Source organism: Periplaneta americana, chromosome 7 (genome assembly GCF_040183065.1).
Source record: "Periplaneta americana isolate PAMFEO1 chromosome 7, P.americana_PAMFEO1_priV1, whole genome shotgun sequence".
Classification (NCBI taxonomy): Eukaryota; Metazoa; Arthropoda; class Insecta; order Blattodea; family Blattidae; genus Periplaneta; species Periplaneta americana.
This window is the reverse complement of record NC_091123.1, coordinates 115527005-115542450: the sequence shown is the minus strand read 5'-3', so window position 1 is coordinate 115542450 and position 15446 is coordinate 115527005. Positions and strand designations below refer to the sequence as shown.

General features: G+C 35.6%; 1 pseudogene; it reads left to right on the top strand.

Moving 5' to 3' along the window:
* Window positions 1–14740, top strand: part of LOC138702786 (putative nuclease HARBI1) — a 101863-nt pseudogene extending 87123 nt beyond the window's left edge.
* Window positions 14741–15446: the final 706 nt, after the last annotated feature.

The window sequence follows — 15446 nt, the reverse complement described above, 5'->3', positions numbered from 1 at the left end:
GCCTATGTATTGATTTTTCGGTTTGTAAGAAATAATAATGATTATTATAAATATTAACATTAATAACCCCATTAATAATAATAATAATAATAATAATAATAATAATAATAATAATAATAATAATAATAATAATAATAATTGTATTCGTAGCTCTTTCGAATTATTTTTATTAAATTAATATAACGGGCAATGAAATCATCGTTAAACGCAGCACATTGAACAACACATACGCAAATTCTTCAAGTTTTGAGCGTAGCTTAATTTCAGTCTTTGTAGCTGAATTTCGGGATGTTTGTAGCCGACACGCTCGTGTTCAGGTTGGCAACGCTGGTTATGGTCCTTCATGGACTGTCGTGCCTCTAATTATTAATTAATTCTAAATTTCAGCTTTTTTGAGAGCAGAATGGATGACAAAAACTTCTCAACCGAATAATAACAGGCATTTCCCATACTTACTCTGCATTTAATTTCCTCCCGAGAATCATTTATATTTATTACTGTTGCTCCAAGATATTTGAATTTTTCCACCTCTTCAAAGGATAAAATTCCAATGTTTATATTTCCATTTCGTGCAATATGATTGTCACGAAACATAATCATGATTTTTCGGGATTTACTTCCAAACCTACCTCTTTACTTCTTTCAAGTAAAATTCCCGTGTTTTACCTAATAGTTTGTGGATGTTCTCCTAATATAGTCAAGTCATCCACAAAAACAATTCAAAAGCCTCTGTGTTATCCTGGACTTTCTAATGGCATATTCTAGAGCGAGGTTAAAAAGTAAAGGTGATAGTGCATCTCTTGCTTTAGCCCTCAGTGAATTGGAAAAGCATCTAACAGAAACTGGCCTATACGGACTCTGCTGTACGTTTCACTGAGACACATTTTAATTAATCGAATTAGTTTCTTGCGAATACCAAATTCAATAAGTATATTATATAAAACTTCTCTCTTAACCGAGTCATATGCGTTTTTGAAATCTATGAGTAACTGATGTACTGTACCATTGTACTCCCATTTGTTCTCCAATATCTGTCGAACACACAAAATCTGATCAATAGTCGATCTATTACATTGATGATCCCCAATACTTTCATATACATAAGGAGTTAATCTTCTTAAAAGAATATTGGACAAACTTTTGTACGACGTCAACAAAAGTGATATTCCTCAAAAGTTACTACAGTTAGTCTTGTCCCCCTTTTTAAAGATAGGTAAAATTATGGATTCCTTCCATTGTTCTGGTACAATTTTCTTTTCCCAAACAGTAAGTACAAGATTATACATTTCGTTACATAATGCGATTCTACCCTCTTGTATTAATTCTGCTGGCATTTGATCGATACCTGGAGACTTGCAATTTTTCAGGATTTCTATTGCAATTGTGACTTCAGAAAGTGTGGGTTCAGGTATAAAGGGCTCAGTAGTTTGTAATTAAATTTCGTCCATATCATTTCTATTTGGTCTACGTACATTCAATAGGTGCCCAAAATAGTTTTTCTATTGGTTCAGGATTGAATGAGAGTCTACAAGCAAGTCACCATTCTCATCCTTGAACACATTTAGCCTTCCTGATATTACTTACTTACTTACTGGCTTTTAAGGAGCCCGGAGGTTCATTGCCGCCCTCACATAAGCCCTCCATTGGTCCCTATCCTGAGAAAGATTAATCCAGTCTTTACCATCATATCCCATTTTTTTCAAATCCATTTTAATATTATCTTCCCATGTACGTCTCGACCTCCCCAAAGTTCTTTTTCCCTCCGGCTTCCCAACTAACACTCTATATGCATATCCGGATTCGCCCATAAGTGCTACATGCCCTGCCCATCTCAAACGTATGGATTTAATGTTCCTACATATGTCAGGTGAATACCATGCGTGTAGTTCTGTGTTGTGTCACTTTCTCCATTTTCCTGTAACTTCATCCTTCTTAGCCCCAAATATTTTCCATTCTTAAATTCCTTTATGCCTTTACATAACTCTAATGTTTTTATTCTTACTACTTGTTTCTACCTCATTCAGTTTTTCCTTTAAGTAATCTCTCTTTTAATTCCTAAGTGTACGACTTGCTTTGCGTCTTTCATTGAAATAAATATCTCTATTCGCCTCAACTGGATCCTGTTAGAATTTCAATTTTGTCTGCTTCCTTCTTTCTTCTACCGTGCAACAATCTTCAACAAACCAAGATTTCTTTTTTTTTAGTTCCATAGTAACCTATGCTCTGCTCAGTTGCAATTTTAATATTATCTCTGATATTTTCCCACACACTATTAACATCGAACTCTTCGTCAACTTCGTGGAACTTCCTAAAGCGGCAAACCGATTTGAAATTTCGACCTGATAATGTTGCTTTAGTTTCCTCGTCCTTTAAATTCGAAATATTGGATCTCCTAGTATTAACTTGTTGCTCTACTCCCTTGGCTACTGATACTTTCTCTCTTAATTCTCTAATTACCAAATAATGGTCAGAATTAGTCTGCCCCCCTGAAGATTCGAATATCTACTATACTAGCATATCTCCGTTTATATATCAAGATGTGATCTTTTTGGTTGTGTGTCAATCCATCTGGAGAAGTCCAAGTATATTTATGTATATCCTTATGGGGGAATGTTGTACTTTCGACAATTAAATTTTTTGATGTGGCAAAGTTGACTAACCTAACTCCATTGTCATTACTAGTTACGTGTACTCTTGGTTTCACAAGTAAAGAACCTTCGTTGCAGGGTTGGGTTCAGGAAGCCATAAATCTGACTGACACGCTCCCCCAATTAGTGAAACTGTGGACAAAGATACCGCCAGGAGACCGCCGAGAATGCTGTGTTGTGAATTGTCCATTTTTGAAAGAATCCAACCAGTTGCAAAAGAAAATACACTTAAAGAGTCCAGCCAAGAGCAAACGTGGCAACAGCTTCCCCTAACTGTCCTGTCAATCACTGTCATCTGTGCAAAAGTGGTGTGAGGCCAGGGTTCTTTACTTGTGGAGCCGAGAGTAGGCTCTCTTTTCCAATAGCCGGTTTAAAAATATCCTCCTGTCCTACTTTAGCATTAAAATCTCCCAATACAATTTTCATGTGATATCTAGATAAGTGATAACAGTGTGTTCCAATTCCTCACAGAAGCTATCCTTTATATTGTCGTCTTTCTCTTCTGTAGGGGAGTGAGCTTTTATAACTACGATATCGCACCATCTAACGCTTAAGTACTAAATACGATAACCTGTCACTGATAAATTCGACCTTTTTACTGCTGATTTTATTATTTTATGAACGAAGAATCCCGTTCCTAATTGGTGATGTTTCCTTTCCCATAATAATACAAGTAATCTCCTATGTGTGATATGCCATTCCCGTCTAATCCAACCTCTTGTACTCCCACAAAGTCTATTCATACAGCTAGTTCTTTTGCTATTAATGTTACCTCTCCTATTCTATATAGACTTGTAATGTTCCAAGTACCAAACCTCATAATCTTATTTCTTTGCTGTGGTCGTGGCAGAGAATCAGTCCCATTCTGATGCTTATTTTGAGATTTCGTAATAAGCTATCTTAGAAAAGGAAGATCATGTACTGACTGTGTTTTTGTGATCCAGCAGATAATTCGGAAAAGAAGTAAATTTAATCTCCCAACATATATATTGTTCATAGATTTTGAAAAAGCCTTTGATAAGGTCTTAAGGAACAAATTATGGAAAATATTGTATGAAGAAGGATATCCCAAACATTTGGTAAATATCATAAAAAGCTTATATGAGACGAAAATATTGATAAGAGTAGGTAATCAGATAAGCAATTCAGTAATAGTAAACCAAGGTGTGAAGCAAGGTTGCCCGCTATCTCCAACATTATTTAATATATACCTCAATAAAGCCATAGAAGAATGACAGAATAAAATAGCATTTGGTTTAAATTTAGGAACAACTATATTAAATACAATGCTTTTTGCCGATGATCAAATATTGATCGCAGATGAACTACAAATGGCAACTTACCAGCTCCAGCCAATAACAGAAGGATATAAACTAAAAATTTCTAATAACAAAACTAAAACAATGGCTTTCAGAGGGCTTAACCATAGGCGATGTAAAATAATTATTAATCAAGGAACTATACAACAGATATCTTCTTTTAACTACTTAGGCTGCAATATATCTTATTTGGGTGAACAGGATATTAACAGTAAGTTGAGCAAATTCCAACAAATGTGTGGAACAATAAGAAGAACTTTAAGAAATAAAACACAGCGTTCAACACAATTAAAATTTTACAAAACCCTAGCAGTTCCATTATTAACTTACGGCTCAGAAAATTGGTCATTAAACCGCGCATCAAAAAGAAAAATCCAAGTAAGTGAAATTAAGTTCCTACGAGGTGTTGCAGGTTATACTTTATTGGATCGTCAAAGAAACGAAAATATCCGACAACTATTAAATATTTTGACTTTAGAAGAAAAGATTAAAAATCAGAAACAAAATTGGTACAAACATATTACAAGAATGGCTAATGACAGATTACCAAAACAAATTATGGATTATGCACCAACAGGATATAGAAATATCGGAAGACCGAAAATAAGATGGACAGATGATTTAAGCCTTGAAGACGGAACATGCCAATAGGCCTAATCCCTGTAGCTGAAGAAGAAGAAGAAGTAATAAGCTATCTTTACCGTGATGGGTTGTTAGCCCTTCGCCCAACTCCCAAGATGGAAGACCACCACTCATCAGCTGTCCGCGACTGCTTATTCAATATATCCATCTGGAGGCCGTCTCCTCTATCCGCAACCTGAGGACGCGCCATGTCGTGGTGTCCATAGGCCCTTTGGGAATAAAAATCCACACGCTTAACATATGGTATACTATGAGTATATTACCAAACAATTTTAATGTTTTTGAAAACCTGATAGTTACTTTTTAAAAATTAATGAAATTTTTGGAATATTTTGTTCAGTCGGAGAGCGTTACCTGATAACTTAAAAAGTACTTAATACGTCTTAATGAAACTTTGTATGTATGTATGTATGTATGTATGTATGTATGTATGTATGTATGTATGTATGTATGTGTGCATGCGTGCATGCATGTATGTATGTGTGTATGTATGTATATATGCATGCATGCATACATAATAATAATAATAATAATAATAATAATAATAATAATAATAATAATGTTTTATTTTCGCTGGCAGAGTTAAGGCCATAAGGCCTTCTCTTCCACTCAACCAGCCTTAATCAATACAATACATAAATTTAAATTACAAATATTTACTCTACACTTAAAAGGTTCTCCAGCAATATTCTTCACTACACATTTATTTAAATTTAGATAAATCTATAAGGTACAGTAGTAACTTAATTTATGAGCTAATTTAATTCAATGAATTATAATTAATTTAATATTTGAAATAGCTAGTAAAATGATGAAAATTTAATTTAATATAACCTTACTAGGACTATGTTACAGGGAGAATATATATATTTCTATTTCTATAATGAGAATATTAATGTAATTGCCATTAGAGGTTTTGTAAATCTATTTAGAGAAATTAATGATAATAATAATAAGAATGGACAGATGTTAGTTTCATTATAAGTAACACATATTAATCAGCAATTCATCTGTTAAGTAAGAATTTATGTAATTTTGACCTAAATGAAGTTATTGTCCAACAACCCCTTATATCACTCGGAAGCGAGTTCCAATTTCTAGCAACTGAAACTGTATAGGATGAAGAATATAAAGATGTCTTGTGGTAGGGTATAATGAGTAAATTGTTATGATGAGATCTTGTACTTAGCTGATGATATGCGGATAAATTTTGAAAACGAGAAGCCAAATAGATTGGGGTAGCGGTGCGCAGAATTTGAAATAAGAGAACAAGAGAATGCAGGGCTCGTCGATCGCTTAGCCTTAGCCAAGACAGAGTTTGGAAAGACGGGGAAACATGATCATACTTACGAATATTACAAATATAACGGACGCACGCATTATGCACACGTTGTAGCCTGTTGCTCAAATTTGCATTTAGGTTACTTAATATAATATCGCAGTAGTCAAAGTGTGGCATCACGAGTGTTTGTACAAGGATTAATTTTAATTTATCAGGAAGAAAGTGCTTCAGTTGCTTTAATGGGTGAATAATGGAAAATATTTTTTTGGAAGTGTGATTCACTTGTTCATTCCATTCCAGGTGACAATCCATATAAATACCAAGGTTCTTCACAGTCGTAGTGTATGGAATAGTAGTATTATTTACAATTATCGGTGGCAAATTTTGTTTGTCACACTTCGATCTTTGATGTTCTATTAAGATTGCCTGCGATTTACTTGCATTTAAATTAAGTCCGTGCGTTTTCGACCATATGGATATAGAATTCAAGTCATCATTAACTTTAGTTATGGCGTCATTTATGTAGTTAGGTCGAGTATGCAGATAAATTTGTATGTCGTCAGCATAAATATGGTGTCGGCAGGATGTTAGATTAGAAGAAATATCATTAATATAAATAGAAAATAGTAGAGGTCGTAGGACAGAGCCTTGTGGTACGCCAGTCTTCGTGGTACGCCAAGTGGAATAACGATTATTAATAGACACGCACTGTTGGCGTTCACGAAGATAGGAGTCCATCCACGCTAACGCATTATCAGAAAAATGCAGTACTCTTAATTTTGCAATTAGTAAGTCAACGTCTACAGTGTCGAAGGCTTTGGAGTAGTCTAAAAGTGTTAGTATTGTGATCTATCCTTTGTCTAAAGCTTCACGTATATCCTCAGTCGCTTTAAGCAGTGCAGTCGATGTGCTGTGTCCCGTTCTGAAGCCTACATACATACATACATACATACATACATACATACATACATACATGTGAACAACAACATCTAAAACCTTTAATGTAGAATGTAGAATTTATTAAAAAGTAGTAATATCAATGAAATTAAAAATAATATGAAATCAATATAAACACATTTATTAAGTACTTTTTAAGTTATGAGGTAAAAATTCGTAAGCTAAATAAAATAGGCTACAAATTTTCGTAATTAAAAAAATAACTATTAGGTTTACAAAAACATTAAATTAGTTGCGATGTACAGATATTGCATATTAAGCCTGCCAATTTTTATTTTGAAAAGGCCCTATAGACTCTCAGAAAAAAACGTTGAAACAGAATAAAATTATATTAACGAAATGTCTACCTCACCTCTTTAGAAGAACTAGGGCCAGAGACCTGTCACGGATAGAGGAGACGGTTCCAGATATGGACGGTAGCTGCAAATATAATGAATAAGCAGTCGCGGACAGCCGATGAGGGATGATCCTCCAGCTTGGGGGTTGGATAAAGGGATAACTATCTATCACCATAAAAAACAGCTCGTTACAAAACCACACAATAAGCCTCGGAATGGGACACGAAAGGACAAAATATATGATTATATCTCGTGACCAGAATATTGTACGAATTGGAAATATAAAAATTGGAAATTTATCCTATGAAAAGTTGAAAAAATTCGAGTATCTTGGAGCAACAGTAACAAATATAACTGACACTCGGAAGTAAATTAAACGCAGAATAAATATGGGAAATGCCTGTTATTATTCGGTTGAGAAGGTTTTATCATCCAGTCTGTTCTCGAAAAAGCTGATAGTTAGAATTTATAAAACAGTTATATTACCGGTTGTTCTGTAGTATGGTTGTGAAACTTGGGCTTTCACTTTGAGAGAGGAACAGAGATTATGGGTGTTCGAGAAAGAGGTGTTTAGGAAAATATTTGGTGCTAATTGGGAAGAAGTTACAGGATAATGGAGAAAGTTACACACCACAGAATTGAACGCGTTGTTCTCTTCACCGGACATAATTATTAGGAACATTAAATCCAGACGTTTGAGATGGGCAGGGCATATAGCACGTATGGGCGAATCCAGAAATGCATACAGATTGTTAGTTGGGAGACCGGAGGGAAAAAGACTATTGCGGAGACCGAGACGTAGATGGGAGGATAATATTAGAATGGATATAAAAGGAGGATTGTAGAGACTGGATTAATCTTGCTCTGGATAGGGACCGATGGCTGGCTTATGTGAGAGCGGCAATGAACCTCCGGGTTCCTTAAAAGCCGTAAGTAAGTAGGCTAAGTAAATAATATAATTCAATAGGGATATATTGAATAATTTCAAAACTGAAATTCATATTTTGAAATCGTATACGCTAGTGTTTTCACAGAAACAATATGTCGTGCTTCGATGTCTCAAGCCTGTAATCCTTCCTCCTTCAAAATGAGCATTAGTCACTCAAGACGAAAGCAGCAGCAGCAGCAGCAGCACCAGTAGTAACAGTTGTATTGAATGGGTAGGTGCGGGTTAGGAACGAGAATTGAGCACGCCGTCTCGACAGTGGTCTATTGTGCACTCCGAATTATGGGATGAATTAGAATGAAGTGTACCAGCCCACCGGTCGCATGAGACTCCACATGCGCTCACGCAATGTGCCCCCTACACCCTCCCGCCTTAAGTTCATACCGCCAGGAGCACAGCACAGGAAGCAAAGGAGCATGTTCGGAAGTGTTCTTAAGAAATAAATCCTGACAGAGATATTGCGAGAGGCTCAGAACCCAGAGCCAGTTTCGGAGAGAACGCTCCTCCTGCAAGCTGACAAAGACATGAGTCATGACCTGAATACGTCTATAGAAAAAGATGATTAAGATGATGAAGGAAAATGGGCCGTGATATTTGCCTAAGTAACTGTGGAAAACCACAGAAAAACTAGTCAGGTTGATCAGTCCGGGGATTTGAACCGCGAATCCCGTGAGGAAAGAATGAGCCACCTCGCTCGGTAGGACGAAAGTAACTTGATCTACTATTTGAAGAGAATTACGCAAGAACGAATGCGAATGTGCATCAGCCAGGTGCCAGGATGTGAAGCACAGTAAATGTCAATATACGAAACAAAGGCAATTACAGCATCGCATGCTTTCGGTAAGACAATGGGAGTTCATTCAAGTCCTATTTGCAGAAATGAGAGAAATCGATGAAATATTGTGTAATTTTAGACAGGCATTTCCTAACAGAATATGTAAAATCCCTGACGTGAGTTCGCGATTTCAATCAGAATAATAGATAAATTCCGTTAATATCTCAGAATTATTTTACTTCTCGATCCATGTATTGATTTACACCCGAAAGATTGTTTCAATTTATGTTCTGAGACAAATTATGTTAATTTAAAATCATAAGGGAGAGTTTCTTCTAGAGTTTAAAACTTCCCTTCTACACAATATTTTAAATCGCTTATTTAACGATGCTGTATCAACTGCGAGATTAACAACTGAAGTATCGGTGCGGCCAATTTATATGTGGAAGGACAACATACTAATAGCGAAGGGGTGAAGATTGACCGTAGACAGTCTGCACTCAAGAAAATATTGACTTTTTTAATTATTTAATCACGGAAGATAAGTTGACTATTATATAATGTCCTGCTGAGTTTATCGATTAAAGTGTCAAAGGTGAAATCGTTATCGTCGTTATTATTGGCCTTAGCAAGCAACACACAAGAGTTCAGTCGTTTCTCTTCACTTAGCTGTAATGTCCTTGTTTCTGCCCCAAATAATTCCACAATCTCACTAGTCTCTTTCTTAGTTCCTTTTTTTATTAAAAGCTTCCTTTGCCATTGTTATTCTCCTTTGACTTCCTGGCAGCAATTCATGTTACTTACTACTTACAGTACACCCCAAGTATTTGAAGCTGTTCACTTGCTCTACTGTTCTCCAACCAGATCAACCGTGAAATGAATGTGCTTACTAATGCGTCATCTATTAGAGCGAAGTAGATAGATAATATTATCGTTATAACGTCAGTTTAAAAACATGCACTCTCCTTCATATGTTATTTCCTGTATGGAGGGATTAAAAGACCAGGAGATTAACAGTGATCTAATTTTGTAACTAGGGTAATATAAATATGTGTGCATCAGTGTTATCGTTTGTGCTGAGAGAGCTAGCCAATAGAGATACGAGTACCCACGTGTGTGACCTTATGACATCAACATTCATTCACAGCATTACCCCGCTACGTCTCATTACGCAAAGACTTTCTCGTGGTTGGAGTACAGTACTATCTCATTTCGAATTTGCACGTTTATCTTCTTTATTTTTCTTCCGATAACCATGGTCTTGTTTGTATTTATCTTTACCCCATACTGCTCACAGTTATCATTTAGCTCCGGTGCAATATCCCTTAGTATCATCATCACCACTTCTGCTAAAAAGAAAAGGTGTATCATCAGCAAATCTTGTGCACTTCATTCTTGTTTCTCTTATTATCACCTCCACGATGTTCTGCCAATAGCTGATCATTAACATTTAAGTAGTCGCGTGGGGATCATGTTGACCCGCAGTGTTATATGTTGGTTTGTATTATTTTTACGCTGTTACCTACATAGTCCAGCTTGTCAGTATCTTCCTGAAAGAGTGTCGGCAATACGACTACATGATAACTTCCAGTTTATCACTGTCATTTGTTGCGTTAATTTAAATTTTTTAGGCTGGGGGTTCTGTTGACCCCCACGCGACTACTAATGTCATAAGTTAGTCCACAAGTAGTATAGTATTATTTTTGTGATTCTCTTACTCTAGAAGATTATGGCAAGTAATGATGCATATGAACTAGAACATTTACATAGAATCAGGATATTTCATATTTTAACCCCCGCGCGACTACCGTTACAAATCAGTCCACTAGTATTAGTGTTACTTTTGTGGTGTATATACGTGCAAATTATTATTTAAGAACATTCTGGTAAGTAATGATCCATATGAGCTAGACCAAAATGAGTTATATATATTGTTATAATCCTGAAAGTGCGTTCTTTATTTGGGTAAAGGGAAACAAGAGATATTTCTATTACAGTATCTATCTAAAACTGGTTTAACAATTACACATCTTCCAATATTCTAGTTTTTGAAAATTAATTTTAAACAATCTCTCCAATCTTCTCTGTTAACCCACTTTCCTTACTCCATTCTTCTTTCCTTCATTGTTTCTTTAATTCCGTGAATCCAAAACATGATACTAGAATTTTATTTTGTGATTATTTATTCAAAATTCAGTTTGCATCATTTCATTAATTGCGTAAAGGGAAACATCTAAAACAAAAAGTAATTTTGTATAAAATGGAACTTGTTTCACGTTCAAAACATTTTGAAAATAAATACTTTAGAAGTTATTTCGCTTGTATACCATTTAGAATATTCTAGTAAGTTCGTCTGACATGAAAAATTGTAATAAAATTGTATCACTGACCACAGTATAAGAAGTTAAAATTACTACCCAAACATCTTGGTGAAGGTTCCCGAACTTTTAATCTAGTAATTAGGTACAATCACAGTCTAGTATATACAGTCACGAAGCTTGAGTTGTTGATGGTACTGGCAACAATAGATTGTGCCGGTACTATTTCGCATTGTCTGTGATGAGGCGATAATAGCGATCCTAGTGGTTAGCAACTATCTATGGATGCATATTTCCTACGTATTGAGCTTCGTGACTGTATCTAGACTGTGGTGTAATAGTATTTATCACAATGTCATTTAACACTATACACTTTCCAAAGAAAAAAAAGTGGGATGGGGATACGTCAATCATCGATTCCCTTACTTCTATACCCATATTTATATCTCTCTCTTTTACTTTTTGTTTTCTGGTACATTTTAATCTTCATATCATTAATGATGGATTTCAATAATACCTTATTTTAACAATGAACAGTGTATACTGTGCACTAACTTACAAAAATTTCTCTCAAAGTAATTAAATAAGCCACATTTCTTACATATGAATCTTATTACTACAAATATATATCATTCTACTTGTGATATTGCCTAAGGGTATTATTGAAAAAAACATTAGCAAAAAATTTTGTACGCGTAGAAAACATCTATTCTGTCACTAAAACCAAAGGCAATATTAATACACACCTGTAGAATAGTCAGAAAGATCACCATAGAAGATGCCAAGAGAATCTCTACATTACCGGTAATTCATTAAGTTTATATACCGTATTTTGTAGGAAAATCATAAACTGTTGTAATACCACAGTCTATAGTCGCGACGCTGTTATTCCCGGCGCGACTCCTCCTCTTTGCTTTCCTAGCAGCGCACTTTTTATGTCGCGTATAACGTAAAACGCCAACGTAAAACGCATTACTCATTGCGCTGCGTACTGTGTTCTCCTAAATACTTCTAAAAACGCAGCTGATATCGCAGATTCTCAACAGCTGTGATTGTATGAAGAGTATGAACTGAACTTCAAAATGAGTTGTGAATTGAAACGGAAAAAAACTGTGTTCGTTATTGGTGTTCTTGACTTTGAGGATGTAGAAGAAGGAATCGATTACCTGGTTCGTCATTATGCATTAGGAAGTCTGTTAGTGAAGTATTTTTCTGTAGAGAAGAGGAAGGAGTTTTCAGAATACTGATCGAAAAACATCTACTAGACGATGAAGTGAAATTTAAAGCATATTTCAGATTCGCCCGAGAACAGTTCTATTTCCTTGTGAACGCCATTCAAGATGATTTGTCTACAAAACCATGCAATAGAGTGAAAAGGCCTATCTCACCAGCCGAAAAACTTGCTCTAACTCTGAGGTATGTATTAGGAATGGTGTACATACAGAATGAGTAATTATTTCACCTCTACAGTACACACACAAAGTATTTACTCGTAATAATGAATCACTCTGTATATTGTATAGCTATAGCTTATATATTTTTTAATGAATTTTGCATTTTTCGTACAACTACATAGGCCAAGTTTATTTATTAATCTTATACATAACACATTTAAGTTCAAAATCCCCAAAAATGTTCACTCATATCTTCAGAACATTTGAGATTGTAAATATTGTATTGTTGTCACAAGTAGATGACTCAAAAGTTCTGCTGGCTGAGTCTTGTGACTGCAAGCCTATTGTACTGCTGACGGCTCACCAGTGCTCCAGTTCGAGTTGTAGGATGCGTTTGAGCTTGGCCTGGAGTTCTCCGAATCAAATGTTGAAGCATTTCCCACACGTATAGACCTGTAACTGCGGACTTCCATTTCAGTCACAAGACTAAAAATTTTGATTTTCGCTTCAGTTCTGACTTCAGGATCAAATTTTTTCACAGTCGCAGCCATGGTTCTGAAGAAGAGATCAGTTTCGGCTTCTGCTTCAGGCTTCATAATTTTTTCCAAGTATTCTCTGGTGTGTAGTCGCTCTTGTTTTCTTTCATTAAGTAAGTTCACAATGTTGTTCTTTCTGACTTTTTTGGTTTTTGTCTCAGACGTCTGGCAAGTTGAACGTTCTGGTAAATTTTCTTTCTTTCTTTTTTCTTGATTTTCAGATTCATGTCCTGTGCTCGTAGCATACGAATCGTAAGTTAATGGATCATCCGTTGCTTCGGAAGCAAGACCACAAATCGTTTCTTCCAGGATTTCATTACTGTTTCCGCTTTCAGTTTGCGTATTAGAAAAACTTTCTTGTTCATCTTCCACTGTATCAAGGAATCTTAGCCTATCCCAATGTAATGCCCTTTTCTTCGTAGCAGCGGACCCTGTTCCTGTATTCTTTTCATGTTTCCGCTGTCTCTTGCAATGGTCCCTAATACTTTTCCATCGCATTTTGCATTGTCCATCTAAAAGAAAAAAAAAAACAAGTTATATATACGAGGATTTTCACATAAAATATACGGTACATAAATTAATGTTTTTCCATTGGGAAATTTCCTATTTAATTTTTTCTTTCATTTCCAGATTTCTTGCAACTGGAGAGTTATTTCATTCATTGGCATTTTTATACGCATATCTCCTTCTAGTATCTCCACATTCGTACCACAAGTACTTCAGGCGCTCAAAAGAAAACTGCTACCAAGATTTTTACCTAACCCTAATAAAATTGATTGGGAGACAAAGGCAGAAGAATTCTGGGATCGCTGGGATTTTCCTAATGTTGTTGCGGCACTCGATGGGAAGCATGTGAGAATTGTAGCACCTAACCAAACGGGGACTTTATTCTACAACTACAAAGGCTACTTCTTAATAGTCCTTCTCGCTATGGTAGATGCTAACTATAAGTTTCTTGTCGTCGATGTTGGTTCCTACGGAAAGGAAGGGGATGCTGGGATTTTTAATAAATCTGAAATGGGTCAGCTGGTAAAAATGGGATCAATATTTCCACCACCACGAATTTTACCGCAATCAAACATTTTGTTGCCCCATGTTATACTAGGTGATGAAGCCTTCATATTAGATGAACATATCATGAAACCTTACTGCAGACGATAAATATTGGAAGATGAAGAGAAAAGACATTTTAATTATCAATTGAGCAAAGCTAGAAGGGTTTCTGAAAACGCATTTGGCATTATGTGTTCTACGTTCAGAATTTTTTTCACGCCTGAAACTGTAGATTTGATAGTTACAGTCTGCTGCTGTCTGCACAATTTACTGAGGGATGACTATATTGCTAAACATCCATGTGATGGAGAGACACAAGAGACACAAGACACAATTGATGAACTTCCAGCGGACAACATGATTCTCTTAGCTGGGACTGGCGGTTTCGAAAAATCTGAAGGTTTCAAAGTCAGAAGCAGATTTACTGAATACTTCAGCGGTAAATACTTCAAAACTAAAGCCTCGAGTAAAAGAAACAAAAGAAAATGAACATGAATGAGTGCATTGTTTGTAAAAGTAATTTTAAACGATGGAAAATTCAATTTTCTCATGTGTTTCATTATTTTGTTGTCATTAATAATGTAATTATTCTAGTTCAAATTTAGATATAAGTTAGCTGTTGAAAGACTGGGTCGTGATATTTAATATGATTGCATTCTAGAAATTTCAATTCACTGTACTTCAAAATGTAAGATATTTTCTAAAATTCTAACGACTATAATAATAACTTAAAAATAATACACTCACTCAAAGAGCCGCAAATTACCCAACCTTTTTCTGATTATAATTACATAAAATATTTATTGATGTGAATTAAAATTATAGGCTACTTCATTCACAAAATAAGTTACCTGACTTATTCACCATGTTTAAAATCTCCATCCAAATTAAGTCCTTCTTTAAGGTATTCTTGAACTCCACTTCCATCATTCCACAAAACAGGATGTCCAGCAAACATCTCAATCAGCTGTTCGTCTTCTGCGGCTGAGAATCGAACTGGAGGGGGCGCCATTGTTAAAGAAACGATATGTATGAAACAAAAAACCACACACAACTTCTCTATTACGCAGCGCACGACGTACTAGACTCCTCTAGTTCGAGTTGGTTTACTGCGCCAAGCGCATTACGCTGGCGCACAACGTACTGCACATCCTTACAAAACACTTCAATCATTTTTTGTTGTCTGAGTCTGCAGCGTATTACGCTCCACGTGTTACGTCGTACGTAACGCAAAATGT